The 14261-nt window shown below is 38.6% G+C and overlaps 1 non-coding gene across 1 annotated transcript; it reads left to right on the top strand.

Moving 5' to 3' along the window:
• The first annotated feature begins 1672 nt into the window (after positions 1 to 1672).
• On the top strand, positions 1673 to 1745 carry TRNAV-GAC (transfer RNA valine (anticodon GAC)). The gene has a single exon. It is a non-coding gene; the product is annotated as a tRNA-Val (tRNA).
• The last annotated feature ends 12516 nt before the right edge of the window (positions 1746 to 14261 follow it).

Here is a 14261-nt window from a genome sequence, read left to right as displayed (position 1 = left end):
GACCTGTCACCTATGGCTCTGACCCTGCCGGTATGAGCCTTTAAAAGGACTGATAGAAAGTGCTATCCCTATGCTGCCCAGCACTGTGTATGGAGCGTATACAGCTGTATCGGCGATAGGAGCTGCGCCAGTGAAGTCTGACACCAAGGACGCAGAAGGCAGATAATGGCGTGCTGGAGGAAAATGTCCGGTTTAATAATGCAGGGACATGTGACATGGACATCCTATCACACATGCCGTTGCTTCTCTGGCTAAAAGTCCACTTAGCTGTGTGTGTGTCTGGGATTGGCTGACATGCTGGCCCTCCCCACTACACGCGCGCGCTTAGGGAAGGAAGACCAGGAAAAAAAAAAAAATGGCGATTGCCATTATCCATACAGCAGTGATCTGAACGCGCTGTTCCCGCACACTATACACTGAAATGTTATAATAGTGTAAGTCACAGAGTGACTTACACTATTACAGCGGAAAGCCAGCTAGGAATTAGCTGTTTTTTTTTGCTGCTAGAACCGTTCTCGAACGAATCTAGAACTATCGAGCTTTTATCAAAAAGCTCGAGTTCTAGATCGATCTAAGACAGCCCCCAGAATCACTCGAGCCGCGAACTGGAGAACCACGAACCACGAACCGCGCTCAACTCTAGTCAAAACTCGTCCCTAATTGCCATTACTGTGCAGGATTTCACAGGGTTCTAGTGTGGTTGTCATTAAGTCTGCTTCACATGCAGTAAGTTCTGGGTTCAATCCCCAGTGAAACCGACCTGTTTTCGGTGTTGAAGTAATTTCCTATCAACCTGTAAGAAATGAAATTTTTGGTTTTGTTGCCAAATGACAATACATTTTGGCTTCCATCACAAAGAGAACTACGAATTTGGGTTTCTTTTTTATTGACCATTTTAGCAGAAAACATAATCCCATATTATAAAAATCCTGTTTGTTTCAAAATATATAGTTCCCATAAATACAAAAGCAAACGACTAAACTGTGTAGAAAAAAGTATCACATTCAATGTAAACTTCAATTTAAGCAATATCCCTTTGTAGGAATAAAACTGGTAAAATATGTAATAAAAATTGTAAATGTTTCATTACCAAAAATACTTTCCATCAGCAATAAAAAGGCCCCGTCAGTGACAATTCTGCTCTGCTAGCCAATACACAGCAACTTTTCATCAGGTTTCATAGTGTAGTGGTCATCACGTCTGCTTAACACGTAAAAGGTCCCGGGTTCAATACCCAGTAAAACCAGTCTGTTCTTGGTGTTGAGATAATACCCTATCAAACTACAATATATGAAGTTCTTGGCTTTGTTGACGAATGATGGGTTGTTTTAGCTTCCATCACCAACAGAACTATGAATTATTTTTTTTTTTTCCCCTGGCGGTCAAAACTCGTCTCTAATTGCCATTACTTTGCAGGATTTCACAGGTTTCATAGTGTAGTGGTCATCACGTCTGCATAACGCGCAGAAGGTCCTGGGTTCAAACCCCAGTAAAAGCAATCTGTTCTTGGTGTTGAAATAATACCATATCAAACTACAATATATGAAGTTCTTGGCTTTGTTGCCGAATGATGGGATGTTTTGGCTTCCATCAGCCACAGAACTAAGAATTTTTTTTTTCCCCTGGTGGTCAAAACTCGTCTCCAATTGCCATTGCTTTGCAAGATTTCACAGGTTTCATAGTGTAGTGGTCATCACGTCTGCTTGACACGCAGAAGGTCCTGGGTTCAATCCCCAGTGAAACCAATCTGTTTTCGATGTTGAAGTAATTTCCTATCGACTTGTAATATATGAAATTCTTGGTTTCATTGCCAAATGACAATACATTTTGGCTTCCATCACCAAGAGAACTACGATTTTGGGTTTCTTTTTTATTGACCATTTTAGCAGAAAACATAATCCCATATTATAAAAATCCTGTTTGTTTGAAAAAATATAGTTCCCATAAATACAAAAGCAAAAGACAAAACTTTGTGGAAAAAGTAACACATTCAATATAAACTTCAATTTAAGCAAAATCCCTTTGTAGGAATAAAACTAGTAAAATATGAAATAAAAATTGTAAATGTTTTATTAACCAAAAACACTTTTCTTCAGCAATAAAAAGGCCCCGTCAGTTACAATTCGGCTCCGATAGCCAATACTCTATAATTTTTTTGTCAGGTTTCATAGTGTAGTGGTAATCACGTCTGCTTTACACGCAGAAAAACCTGAGTTCAATCCCCAGTGAAACCCATCTGTCCTTGGTGATGAAATAATACCCTATCAACCAGCAATATATAAAATTCTTGGCTTTGTTGCCGAATAACAGGATGTTTTGGCTTCCATCACCAACTGAACTAAGAATTATTCTTTTTTCCCGCTGGCGGTCAAAACTCGTCTCTAATTGCCATTACTTTGCAGGTTTTCACAGGTTTCATAGTGTAGTGGTCATCACGTCTGCTTAACACGCAGAAGGTCCTGGGTTCATTCCCCAGTGAAACCAGTCTGTTCTTGGTGTTAAAATAATACCCTATCCAACTACAATATATGAAGTTCTTGGCTTTTTTGCCGAATGACAGGATGTTTTGGCTACCATCACCAATAGAACTACGAATTATTTTTTTTTCCCCTGGTGGTCAAAACTCGTCTCCAATTGCCTTCTCTTTGCAGGATTTCACAGGTTTTAAATTGTAGTAGTCATCACGTCTGCTTCACACGCAGAAGGTCCTGGGTTCAATCCCCAGTAAAAACAAGCCGTTTTCGCTGTTGAAGTAATTTGCTATCAACCTATAATATATAAAATTCTTGCTTTCGTTGCCAAATGATAATACATTTTGGCTTCCATCACAAAGAGAACTACGATTTTGGGTTTCTTTTTTATTGACCATTTTAACAGAAAACATAATCCCATATTATAAAAATCCTGTTTGTTTCAAAATATATAGTTCCCATAAATACAAAAGCAAATTACTAAACTGTGTAGAAAAAAGTAACACATTCAATGTAAACTTCAATTTAAGCAATATCCCTATGTAGGAATAAAACTGGTAAAATATGTAATAAAAATTGTATATGTTTCATTACCAAAAATACTTTCCTTCAGCAATAAAAAGGCCCCGTCAATCACAATTCTACTCTGCTTGCCAATACTCAGTAACTTTCCATAAGGTTTCATAGTGTAGTGGGCATCACGTCTGCTTAAGATGCGGAAGGTCCTGGGTTCAATCCCCAGTAAAACCAATCTGTTTTTGGTGTTGAAATAATAACCTATCAAACTACAATATATGAAGTTCTTGGCATTGTTGCCGAATGATGAGATGTTTTAGATTCCATCATCAACAGAACTACGAATTATTTTTTTTTTCCCTGGTGGTCAAAACTCGTCTCTAATTGCCATTACTTTGCAGGATTTCACAGGTTTCAAAGTGTAGTGGTCATCACGTCTGCTTAATTCGCAAAAGGTCCTGAGTTAACTTGCAGAAGGTCCTGGGTTCAATCCCCAGTGAAACCAATCTGGTCTTAATGTTAAAATAATACCCTATCAACCAGCAATATATAAAGTTCTTGGCTTTGTTGTCGAATAACAGGATGTTTTGGCTTCCATCACCAACAGAACTACGAATTTTTTTTTTTCCCCTGGCGGTCAAAACTTGTCTCCAATTGCCATTGCTTTGCAGGATTTCACAGGTTTCATAGAGTAGTGATCATCATGTCTGCTTAACACGCAGAAGTTCCTGGGTTCAATCCCCAGTGAAACCAATCTGTTCTTGGTGTTGAAATAATACCCTATCCAACTACAATATATGAAGTTCTTGGCATTGTTGCCGAATGACGGGATGTTTTGGCTTCCATCACCAATAGAACTACGAATTATATTTTTTTTTTCCCCTGGTGGTCAAAACTCGTCTCTAATTTCCATTACTTTGCAGAATTTCACAGGTTTCAAAGTGTAGTGTTCATCACGTCTGCTTAACACGCAGAAGGTTCTGGGTTTAATCCCCAGTGAAACCAATCTGTTCTTGGTGTTGAAATAATACCCTATGCAATTACAATACATAAAGTTCTTGGCTTTGTTGCTGAATGACGGGACGTTTTGGTTACCATAACCAACAGAACTACGAATTTTTTTTTTTTCCTGGCAGTCAAAACTCGTCTCTAATTGCCATTACTTTGCAGGATTTCACAAGTTTTAAAGTGTGGTTGTCATCAAGTCTGCATCACATGCAGAACGTTCTGGGTTCAATCCCCAGTGAAACCAATCTGTTTTCGGTGTTGAAGTAATTTCCTATCAACCTTTAATGTATGAAATTCTTGGTTTCTTTGCCAAATGACAATACATTTTGGCTTCTATCACAAGGAGAACTACGATTTTGGGTTTCTTTTTTATTGAACATTTTAGCAGAAAACATAATCCAATATTATAAAAAAACCTGTTTGTTTCAAAATATATAGTTCCCATGAATACAAAAGCAAACGACTAAACTTTGTGGAAAAAAGTAACACATTCAATGTAAACTTCAATTTAAGCAAAATCCCTTTGTAGGAATAAAACTGGTCAAATATGTAATAAAAATTGTAAATGTTTAATTAACCAAAAATACTTTCCTTCAGCAATAAAAAGGCCCTGTCAGTCACAATTCTGCTCTGCTTGCCAATACACAGTAATTTTCCATCAGGTATCATAGTGTACTGGTCATCACGTCTGCTCAACACGCAGGTCCTGGGTTCAATCCCCAGTAAAAGCAATCTGTTCTTGGTGTTGAAATAATATCCTATCAAACTACAATATATGAAGTTCTTGGCTTTGTTGCCGAATGACGGGATGTTTTGGCTTCCATCACCAACAGAACTATGAATTATTTTTTTTTGCCCCTGGCGGTCAAAACTCGTCTCTAATTGCCATTACTTTGCAGGATTTCACAGGTTTTCAAGGGTGGTGGTCATCAAGTCTGCTTCACATGCAGAACGTTCTGGGTTCAATCTCCACTGAAACCAATATGTTTTCGGAGTTGAAGTTATTTCCTATCGACTTGTAATATATGAAATTAGCAGAAAACATAATCCCATATTATAAAAATCCTGTTTGTTTTAAAATATATGGTTCCCATAAATACAAAAGCAAACGACTAAACTATGTAGAAAAAAGTAACATTTTCAATGTAAACTTCAATTTAAGCAAAATCCGTTTGTAGGAATAAAACTGGTAAAATATGTAATAAAAATTGTAAATGTTTCATTAACCAAAAATACTTTCCTTCAGCATTAACACGCAGAAGGTCCTTGGTTAAATCCCCAGTAAAACCAATCTGTTCTTGGTGTTGAAATAATACCCTATCAAACTAGAAAATATGAAGTTCTTGGCTTTGTTGCCGAATGATGGGATGTTTTGGCTTCCATCACCAACAGAAATACAAATTATTTTTTTTTCCCCTGGCGGTCAAAACTCGTCTCTAATTGCCATTACTTTGCAGGATTTCACAGGTTTTCTAGTGTGGTGTTCATCAAGTCTGCTTCACATGCAGAGTATTCTGGGTTTATTCCCTAGTGAAACCAATCCGTTTTTGGAGTTGAAGTTATTTCCTATCGACTTTTAATATATGAAATTATTGGTTTAGTTGCCAAATGACAATACATTTTGGCTTCCATCACCAAGAGAACTACGATTTTGGGTTTCTTTTTTATTGACCTTTTAGCAGAAAACATAATCCCATATTATAAAAATCCTGTTTTTTCCAAAATATATAGTTCCCATAAATACAAAAGAAAACAACTAAACTATGTAGAAAAAAGTAACACATTCAATGTAAACTTGAATTTAAGCAAAATTCCTTTGTAGGAATAAAACTGGTAAAATATGTAATAAAAATTGTAAATGTTTCATTAATAGAGATGAGCGAACTGGTCCCGGTTCGGCTCGAGGCCGGTTCGCCGAACGGGGTCCCGTTCGAGTTCGGTTCGTCGAACGTTCGACGAACCGAACTCGAACGTATAAGCTATAATGGGAGGCAATCACAAACACATAAAAATGCATTATAAATGTACACAAACAGTTAATAAACATTGCCATAACACTTACCGGTCCTCGCGATCCCTTCTGCACTCTGTCTCATGCCGCTATTCCATCCGATGATCGCTGAATCCTCCCGGTGACCTGCACTGCCAGCAGAGATGCAGGACCTATCGTGACGTCAAAATAGCCATGTGACCAGTCACTTGGCTATTATCTCATTGGCTACAGACTGGTCACATGACTATGACACGTCATGTAGGACCTGCGAGTGCATCTCTTCGGTACACGGTGCACATATGTGTATCGCTGTGTACCGGCGACATGCTCTAGCACACGGTCGACTCCCCGTTCCGTTAGGGACCGGCTGACACAGCCGGTCATTAACGGAGATCCCCGTTGCCATAGCAACGCAGTTAGCGGTGACGTCACCGCTAACTGCGGCTCCGAGAGCACCGTTGCTATGGTAACGCGTCTGTCAGCGTTACCGCTAGCAGCCAGCACTGATCACTCACGGAGTGAAGGCTGCACGCTGCTTCCCGATTGTAGTGATGATTGTAGTGAGGATGGAGGTTCCCCAGCCCCAAGTGATGAGCTGGTGAATCTCATCCTCACTACAATCGTCACTACTACTACACTAGTGATGATTGTAGTGAGGATGGAGGTTCCCCAGCCCCAAGTGATGAGCTGGTGAATCTCATCCTTCCTCACTACAATCGTCACTAGTACTACACTAGTGATGATTGTAGTGAGGATGGAGGTTCCCCAGCCCCAAGTGATGAGCTGGTGAATCTCATCCTTCCTCACTACAATCGTCACTACTACTACACTAGAAAGAAAGAAGACAGAAGAGCAGGATCGTGGAGGGCTGACAGGGGGTAATAAAGATGGAGTCTCTAATGTGTCTGTGTATTTATTTCTATTAAAGTATTTTTTCTCTGTGTGGTGTCTTTTTTTTAACCCTTTATTGGAGATTCTTAATGGCCGGGTCAAACGTGCCTGACATTAAGAATCTCTGGCTTAATACTGGCTGGTAAAACAAAGCCAGTATTAACTCATGATTACCCAACAAGCCACCCGGCTCCAGGGCTGTTGGAAGAGTTGGATACAGCGCCAGATGATGGCGCTTCTATGAGAGCGCCATTTTCTGGGACGGCTGCGGACTGAAATCCGCAGCAGAGGCGCCCACAAACCTCGGGCTAACCTGTGCTGCGGATTCCAATCCCCAGCTGCCTAGTTGTACCCGGCTGGACACAAAAATAGGGTGAAGCCCACGTCTTTTGTTTTTTAATTATTTCATGAAATAAGTGAAATAATTAAAAAAAACGGGCTTCCCTATATTTTTGGTTCCCAGCCGGGTACAAATAGGCAACTGGGGGTTGGAGGCAGCCCGTGGCTGCCAGCTGTACCTGGCTAGCATACAAAAATATGGCGAAGCCCACGTCATTTTTTTGGTGGGCAAAAAAATTCTGCATACAGTCCTGGATGGAGTATGCTGAGCATTGTAGTTCTGCAGCTGCTGTCTGCTCTTCTCCATACAGACAGACTGCAGCTGCAGAACTACAAGGCTCAGCATACTCCATCCAGGACTGTATGCAGAAGTTTTTTGCCCCCTGAAAAAATTATGTGGGCTTCGCCATATTTTTGTATGCTAGCCAGGTACAGCAGGCAGGTACGGCTGCCCCCAACCCCCAGTTGCCTATTTGTACCCGGCTGGGAACCAAAAAAAAAGGGAAGCCCTTTTTTTATTATTTCATGAATTTCATGAAATAATTAGAAAACAAATGACGTAGGCTTCGCCCCATTTTTGTGTCCAGCCAGGTACAACTAGGCAGCTGGGGATTGGAATCCGCAGCACAGGTTGGCCTGAGCTTTCTGGGCCCCACTGCTGCGAATTGCAGTCTGCAGCCGCCTCAGAAAATGGCATTTTCATAGAAGCGCCATATTCTGGCGCTGTATCCAACTCTTCCAGCACCTGCCTGCTATACCTGGCTAGCATACAAAAATATGGCGAAGCTCACGTCCTTTTTTTGTAGTTTTTTGGCAAAAAAAATAAAAAATGCTTCCCTGGATTTTCCATTGCCAGTGAAGGTAACACCAAGCAGTGGGGGTTAGCAGCCAGTAGCTGCTTGGATTACCCTTAGCTAGCAATACAAAAAATGCAGCGGGAGCCCATATTTATTTTTTTTAATTATTTATATAAATAACTAAAAATAAAATGGGCTTCCCTGTATTTTGATTGCTGGACATCACAGTGCTGTAAAAATAAATCTTTAAAAAAATGACGTAGCGCTCCACGGTATTTTTGATTCTCAGCGCAGATAAAGCAGACAGCTATGGGTTGCCACCCCCATCTGCCTGCCGTTACCTTGGTTGGCAATCAAAATACAGGGAAGCCCATTAATTTTTTCTATTTAAAAAATAGTTAAAAAAAATGACGTTGGGTCCCCCCATTTTTGATAGCCAGCTAGGGTAAAGCAGATGGCTGTAGCCTGAAAACCACAGCTGGCAGCTTTACCGTGGTTGGGGATCCAATGTGGAGGTCCCCTCAGGCTCTTTTTTATAATTATTTTATAAATATTAATAATTACACAAAAAAAGTAGGGTCCCCTCCAAATTGGATCACCAGCCAAGGTAAAGCGGACAGCTGTGGTCTGGTATTCTAAGGGTGGGAAGGTCCATAGTTATTGGGCCTTCACAGCCTAAAAATAGCAGGCCGCAGGCACCCCAGACGTGGCGCATCCACTAGATGCGCCAATCCTGGCGCTTCACCCCAGCTCATCCCGTGCCCTGGTGCAGTGGCAAACGGGGTAATAAATTGGGTTGATACTAGCTGTAAAGTCACCTGAGATCAAGCCCAGCAGTTTGTGATGTCATGGCGTCTATTAGATACCCAACATCATAAACTGTCAGTACTAACAAAAAAAAAAAATCGACAAAAGAAATTTATTTGAAAAAACAGTCCCCAAAACATTTCCTCTTTCACCAATTTATTGTAAGAAAAAAAATAAAGGGGTCCCACGACGACTCTGGACCGTCTAGAATATGGGGGGGAGACACTCAGGGAACGTATCCCCCATTTTCTAGGAGTGCGGACCCTTCATGTGAGGAGTGTGGGAGCAATGAATCTGCACTCACTCTCCCCGGGTCCACAGCAGCAGAGTCCATGTCGTAATGGTTGCTACCAAAGCTGCAATGCCCTGCTCATGAGGTAAGGGCATGCCTAATTAGGAGAACTACTGTAGAGGAAGCTCTGCTCACTGGTATATAGGTGCTCAGAGGTAATAATAGATAAAATTAGTGAGTAACCTCGGCACTCTAAATCTCCCAGACTAAGTCAGTAAGTTCCAATGGATAGTAATGCAAAATCACTCTTTATTGGTCCGTATTAAGAACATTTTTTTTTCATAAGCATATATGTTTTTGTCCAAAACAAGTTACAATTGACGTTTCGGCCTGAGCCTTCGTCAGATTGGACTTATCTGCATGTAATCATGAAAAATGACAATAATCAGTATCACATAAGAGTGAGAGAACAATAACATAAACTCGAACAATGTAGAGGTACAATTGGCATGCAGCAAAAAAATTGCAACACAGCAAGAAATGAAACACATGATACAAATGTCATAATACAGTACAAGGACAATATAGTAATGACAAATATGGGGTCAGAGTAGACTTAGACAGCTCTGGTACGAAAGAGATGTCAATCATAAAGTAACATGTGCAGTAGGTGTAGAGCTACAGTATGCATGGCAGAGCTAATGGGTAGACCGACCATAGAAAAAGAACGGAGAAAAAGTGGAGAAAAAGTGGAGAAAAAGTGGAAAAAAGTGGAGAAAAAGTGGAGAAAAAGTGGAGAAAAAAATGGAGAAAAAGTGGAGAAAAAGTGGAGAATAAATGGAGAAAAAGTGGAGAAAAAGTGGAGAAAAAAATGGAGAAAAAGTGGAGAAAAAGTGGAGAAAAAGTGGAGAAAAAGTGGAGAATAAGTGGAGAATAAGTTGAGAAAAAGTTGAGAAAAAGTGGAGAAAAAAATGGAGAAAAAGTGGAGAATAAGTGGAGAAAAAGTGGAGAATAAGTGGAGAATAAGTGGAGAAAAAGTGGAGAAAAAGTGGAGAAAAAGTGGAGAAAAAAATGGAGAAAAAGTGGAGAAAAAGTGGAGAATAAATGGAGAAAAAGTGGAGAAAAAGTGGAGAAAAAAATGGAGAAAAAGTGGAGAAAAAGTGGAGAAAAAGTGGAGAAAAAGTGGAGAATAAGTGGAGAATAAGTTGAGAAAAAGTTGAGAAAAAGTGGAGAAAAAAATGGAGAAAAAGTGGAGAATAAGTGGAGAAAAAGTGGAGAATAAGTGGAGAATAAGTGGAGAAAAAGTGGAGAAAAAGTGGAGAAAAAGTGGAGAAAAAAATGGAGAAAAAGTGGAGAAAAAGTGGAGAATAAATGGAGAAAAAGTGGAGAAAAAGTGGAGAAAAAAATGGAGAAAAAGTGGAGAAAAAGTGGAGAAAAAGTGGAGAAAAAGTGGAGAATAAGTGGAGAATAAGTTGAGAAAAAGTTGAGAAAAAGTGGAGAAAAAAATGGAGAAAAAGTGGAGAATAAGTGGAGAAAAAGTGGAGAATAAGTGGAGAATAAGTGGAGAAAAAGTGGAGAAAAAGTGGAGAAAAAGTGGAGAAAAAAATGGAGAAAAAGTGGAGAATAAGTGGAGAATAAGTGGAGAATAAGTGGAGAAAAAGTGGAGAATAAGTGGAGAAAAAGTGGAGAAAAAGTGGAGAAAAAGTGGAGAAAAAGTGGAGAAAAAAATGGAGAAAAAGTGGAGAAAAAGTGGAGAATAAATGGAAAAAAAGTGGAGAAAAAGTGGAGAAAAAAATGGAGAAAAAGTGGAGAAAAAGGGGAGAAAAAGGGGAGAATAAATGGAGAAAAAGTGGAGAATAAGTGGAGAATAAGTGGAGAAAAAGTGGAGAATAAGTGGAGAAAAACTGGAGAAAATGTGGAGAAAAAGTGGAGAAAAAGTGGAGAAAAAGTGGAGAAAAAGTGGAGAAAAAGTGGAGAATAAGTGGAGAAAAAGTGGAGAAAACAATGGAGAAAAAGTGGAGAATAAATGGAGAAAAAGTGGAGAAAAAGTGGAGAAAAAAATGGAGAAAGAGTGGAGAAAAAGTGGAGAATAAGTGGAGAATAAGTGGAGAATAAGTGGAGAAAAAGTGGAGAAAAAGTGGAGAAAAAGTGGAGAAAAAGTGGAGAAAAAGTGGAGAAAAAGTGGAGAAAAAAATGGAGAAAAAGTGGAGAAAAAGTGGAGAAAAAGTGGAGAAAAAGTGGAGAAAAAAATGGAGAAAAAGTGGAGAAAAAGGGGAGAATAAGTGGAGAATAAATGGAGAAAAAGTGGAGAATAAGTGGAGAATAAGTGGAGAAAAAGTGGAGAATAAGTGGAGAAAAAGTGGAGAATAGGTGGAGAATAAGTGGAGAAAAAGTGGAGAATAAGTGGAGAAAAAGTGGAGAAAATGTGGAGAAAAAGTGGAGAAAAAGTGGAGAAAAAACTGGAGAAAATGTGGAGAATAAGTGGAGAAAAAGTGGAGAATAAGTGGAGAAAAAGTGGAGAAAAAGTGGAGAAAAAGTGGAGAAAAAGTGGAGAAAAAGTGGAGAAAAAGTGGAGAAAAAGTGGAGAAAAAAATGGAGAAAAAGTGGAGAATAAATGGAGAAAAAGTGGAGAAAAAGTGGAGAAAAAAATGGAGAAAAAGTGTAGAAAAAGGGGAGAATAAGTGGAGAATAAATGGAGAAAAAGTGGAGAATAAGTGGAGAATAAGTGGAGAATAAGTGGAGAAAAAGTGGAGAATAAGTGGAGAAAAAGTGGAGAATAAGTGGAGAAAAAGTGGAGAAAATGTGGAGAAAAACTGGAGAAAAACTGGAGAAAAACTGGAGAAAAAGTGGAGAAAAAGTGGAGAATAAGTGGAGAAAAAGTCGAGAAAAAAATGGAGAAAAAGTGGAGAATAAATGGAGAAAAAGTGGAGAAAAAGTGGAGAAAAAAATGGAGAAAAAGTGTAGAAAAAGGGGAGAATAAGTGGAGAATAAATGGAGAATAAGTGGAGAATAAGTGGAGAAAAAGTGGAGAAAAAGTGGAGAAAAAGTGGAGAAAAACTGGAGAAAAACTGGAGAAAAAGTGGAGAAAAAGTGGAGAATAAGTGGAGAAAAAGTGGAGAAAAAAATGGAGAAAAAGTGGAGAATAAGTGGAGAAAAAGTGGAGAAAAAGTGGAGAAAAAGTGGAGAAAAAGTGGAGAAAAAGTGGAGAAAAAGAGGAGAATAAATGGAGAAAAAGTGGAGAAAAAGTGGAGAAAAAAATGGAGAAAAAGTGTAGAAAAAGGGGAGAATAAGTCGAGAATAAATGGAGAAAAAGTGGAGAATAAGTGGAGAAAAAGTGGAGAATAAGTGGAGAAAAAGTGGAGAAAATGTGGAGAAAAAGTGGAGAAAAAGTGGAGAAAAAGTGGAGAAAAAGTGGAGAAAAAGTGGAGAAAAAGTGGAGAATAAGTGGAGAAAAAGTGGAGAAAAAAATAGAGAAAAAGTGGAGAATAAGTGGAGAAAAAGTGGAGAATAAGTGGAGAAAAAGTGGAGAAAAAGTGGAGAAAAAGTGGAGAAAAAGTGGAGAAAAAAATGGAGAAAAAGTGGAGAAAAAGTGGAGAATAAATGGAGAAAAAGTGGAGAATAAGTGGAGAAAAAGTGGAGAATAAGTGGAGAAAAAGTGGAGAATAAGTGGAGAAAAAGTGGAGAAAAAGTGGAGAAAAAAATGGAGAAAAAGTGGAGAATAAATGGAGAAAAAGTGGAGAAAAAGTGGAGAAAAAGTGGAGAAAAAGTGGAGAAAAAGTGGAGAAAAAGTGGAGAAAAAGTGGAGAATAAGTGGAGAAAAAGTGGAGAAAAAGTGGAGAAAAAGTGGAGAAAAAAATGGAGAAAAAGTGGAGAAAAAGTGGAGAAAAAAATGGAGAAAAAGTGGAGAATAAGTGGAGAAAAAGTGGAGAATAAGTGGAGAAAAAGTGGAGAAAAAGTGGAGAATAAGTGGAGAAAAAGTGGAGAAAAAGTGGAGAAAAAGTGGAGAAAAAGTGGAGAAAAAGTGGAGAAAAAGTGGAGAAAAAGTGGAGAAAAAAATGGAGAAAAAGTGGAGAATAAATGGAGAAAAAGTGGAGAAAAAGTGGAGAAAAAAATGGAGAAAAAGTGTAGAAAAAGGGGAGAATAAGTGGAGAATAAATGGAGAAAAAGTGGAGAATAAGTGGAGAATAAGTGGAGAATAAGTGGAGAAAAAGTGGAGAATAAGTGGAGAAAAAGTGGAGAATAAGTGGAGAAAAAGTGGAGAAAATGTGGAGAAAAACTGGAGAAAAACTGGAGAAAAACTGGAGAAAAAGTGGAGAAAAAGTGGAGAATAAGTGGAGAAAAAGTCGAGAAAAAAATGGAGAAAAAGTGGAGAATAAATGGAGAAAAAGTGGAGAAAAAGTGGAGAAAAAAATGGAGAAAAAGTGTAGAAAAAGGGGAGAATAAGTGGAGAATAAATGGAGAATAAGTGGAGAATAAGTGGAGAAAAAGTGGAGAAAAAGTGGAGAAAAAGTGGAGAAAAACTGGAGAAAAACTGGAGAAAAAGTGGAGAAAAAGTGGAGAATAAGTGGAGAAAAAGTGGAGAAAAAAATGGAGAAAAAGTGGAGAATAAGTGGAGAAAAAGTGGAGAAAAAGTGGAGAATAAGTGGAGAAAAAGTGGAGAAAAAGTGGAGAAAAAGAGGAGAATAAATGGAGAAAAAGTGGAGAAAAAGTGGAGAAAAAAATGGAGAAAAAGTGTAGAAAAAGGGGAGAATAAGTCGAGAATAAATGGAGAAAAAGTGGAGAATAAGTGGAGAAAAAGTGGAGAATAAGTGGAGAAAAAGTGGAGAAAATGTGGAGAAAAAGTGGAGAAAAAGTGGAGAAAAAGTGGAGAAAAAGTGGAGAAAAAGTGGAGAAAAAGTGGAGAATAAGTGGAGAAAAAGTGGAGAAAAAAATAGAGAAAAAGTGGAGAATAAGTGGAGAAAAAGTGGAGAATAAGTGGAGAAAAAGTGGAGAAAAAGTGGAGAAAAAGTGGAGAAAAAGTGGAGAAAAAAATGGAGAAAAAGTGGAGAAAAAGTGGAGAATAAATGGAGAAAAAGTGGAGAATAAGTGGAGAAAAAGTGGAGAATAAGTGGAGAAAAAGTGGAGAATAAGTGGAGAAAAAGTGGAGAAAAAGTGGAGAAAAAAATGGAGAAAAAGTGGAGAATAAATGGAGAAAAAGTGGAGAAAAA

This window comes from Anomaloglossus baeobatrachus, unplaced genomic scaffold, assembly GCF_048569485.1.
Source record: "Anomaloglossus baeobatrachus isolate aAnoBae1 unplaced genomic scaffold, aAnoBae1.hap1 Scaffold_336, whole genome shotgun sequence".
NCBI lineage: Eukaryota > Metazoa > Chordata > Amphibia > Anura > Aromobatidae > Anomaloglossus > Anomaloglossus baeobatrachus.
This window is presented reverse-complemented; position numbering and strand designations above follow the sequence as displayed.